The sequence below is a fragment of the Nymphaea colorata genome, chromosome 3, assembly GCF_008831285.2.
Source record: "Nymphaea colorata isolate Beijing-Zhang1983 chromosome 3, ASM883128v2, whole genome shotgun sequence".
In the NCBI taxonomy this organism is placed as follows: Eukaryota; Viridiplantae; Streptophyta; class Magnoliopsida; order Nymphaeales; family Nymphaeaceae; genus Nymphaea; species Nymphaea colorata.
In genome coordinates, this window is record NC_045140.1 from 29,172,228 (window position 1) to 29,174,727 (window position 2,500).

Below are 2,500 nucleotides of genomic sequence, written 5' to 3' on the forward strand. Positions count from 1 at the left end.
GCAGTCATGGGCGCAATCCGAAGTGGAAAGGAGTAATCCAGAGACCTTGGAGGACGCTTATGTAGTAGCAGAACGTTTGGCTGATACTCAGCGCAAGAGCTACACTAACGCCTTCAAGCCGTCGAGGAAGCCTGACCATGGAGGAAAGAAAGATGATCGAAGGGAACGGAAAGATGAACCATCAACTCAGCGCCAAGTCGAAAGAAGAACTTTCTTTCACAGAAACGACAACTCTCAGAATAGAGTGTTGAAATGTTGGTTTTGCGATGGTAATCACTTAGGAAGGCAATGTCCAAAGCGTGTAAATAGGGACAATCAGGCAAGCTCTTCAAGGCAATCTGCTAATGCGGCACAAGGTGAAGAAGGGGAAGGACCAAAGATGGGTGCACTTCAACTTCTGAACACCATAAAAAGGGAGGAAAAAGTGAAGGTGACAGCGACACCTTCTAACGAGCTCATGTACTTGGAAATCCTGGTAAATGGAAGGCCTACCTTGGCTATGGTAGACACGGGAGCCACGCATAACTTCGTCTCAGTTGAGGAGGCGAGGAGACTGGGCCTAACCCTTGAGAGGGGAGAGTTACGCATGAAGGCGGTGAACTCAGAGGCCAAACCCATCCACGGAGTGGCCCGGGATGCGGTTGTGAAGATTGAGAGTTGGTTAGGAAGGGCCAACTTCTCGGTGGTCCCGATGGATGATTTCCGGATGATCCTAGGCATGGAGCTCCTCAGTACAGCGAAAATGGTGCCAATGCCGCACCTACGCAGTATCAGTATCATGGACGAGAAGTCCCCTTGTATGGTTCCAGTAACATCGATAAAGAGGGATAAGGGCAAAGCCGCAATGATATCTGCCCTTCAGTTGAAGAAAGGCCTCAAGCACGGCGAAGACACGTACTTGGTGGCAATCAGGGAAGTAACTAATGACTCCCCTGGTTTGGTCCCAGAGGCGCTTGCGCCTGTCTTAGTGGAATTCGCAGGAACAATGCCTGTGGAGCTCCCTAGATGGCTGCCACCTCGACGCGAGGTGGATCATGCCATCGAACTCATCCCTGGTGCCAAACCCCCGGCAATGGCACCATATCGAATGGCCCCTGCAGAATTAAGAGAACTTCGGCGACAGTTGGATGAGATGCTAGCTGGAGGTATAATCAGACCCTCCAAAGCTCCTTTCGGTGCACCAGTGTTATTCCAAGCGAAGCATGATGGCTCCAAAAGGCTATGTGTGGATTATCGAGCGTTGAACAAGGTAACGGTGAAGAATAAGTACCCTTTACCTTTGATTGCAGATCTGTTTGATCAACTGGGCAAAGCTCAAGTGTTTTCCAAGTTAGACCTCAGATCAGGATATTGGCATGTTCGGATTGTTGATGGCGACGAGCCAAAGACCACTTGCGTCACTCGTTACGGTGCCTTTGAATTCTTGGTAATGCCGTTCGGGTTGACGAATGCCCCAGCCACTTTTTCGACTCTAATGAATAAGATATTCTATCCGTACTTAGATAAGTTCGTGGTAGTCTATCTTGATGACATTGTAGTGTATAGCAAATCCATGAGGGAACATGTGGAACACTTGCGGACAGTGTTCAAGGTATTGGAGGAAAACGAACTCTATGTGAAGCGCGAGAAGTGCCTATTCGGCCAACCGGAAATCAGTTTTCTCGGTCACATTGTGGGAAAAAGTCAGCTGCGAATGGACACCGAAAAGGTGAGGGCAATTCAAGACTGGAAACCGCCAACTAATGTACCAGAACTACGTTCTTTTCTTGGTTTGGCAAATTACTATCGACGATTCATTGAGGGGTATTCTTTGATAACTGCGCCTCTCACTGATTTGTTGAAGAAAAACCGAACTTGGGCTTGGGAAGAGCTCGAAGAAGATGCCTTCGACAAGTTAAAGAGGGCCCTGACGCAGGAGCCTGTGCTCAGGTTGCCCGACCACACAAGAAAATTTGAAGTCCACACGGATGCATCAGATTTTGCCATTGGTGGAGTTTTGATGCAGCAAGGTCATCCAGTTGCCTATGAGAGTCGGAAGCTGAAAGACGCGGAGCGACGGTACTCCGTGCATGAAAGGGAAATGACAGCCGTTATTCGTGGTAAAGACTGATAACGTAGCCACAAGCTACTTCCAAACTCAAAAGAAGTTGAGTCCGAAGCAAGCTCGATGGCAGGAATTCCTTGCGGAATTCAATTTCGCCTTGGAGTACAAGGCAGGGAAGGCAAACGTCGTAGCCGATGCACTGAGTCGGAAGGCAGAGTTGGCAGCTACCCGGATAGCATCATCCGAAGCGCAACTCGAGGGTGCTCTTCTTGGGCGGATTCGAGAAGGCATGAAGCAGGACCCAGTGGCCAAGCACTTGGTTGAAACAACGGAGGCGGGAAAGACGCGACGATTTTGGCTACAAGATGGACTTTTGATGGCAAAGGGCGGACGAGTGTTCGTGCCCAGATGGGGCAACCTCCGACGAGAGTTGCTAAAGGAGTGTCATGACTCATT

General features: G+C 49.6%; 1 pseudogene; it reads left to right on the top strand.

The window, feature by feature from the left end:
* LOC116252007 (28S ribosomal RNA) overlaps nucleotides 1–2,500 on the top strand; it is an 8,896-nt pseudogene that overhangs the window by 3,452 nt on the left and 2,944 nt on the right.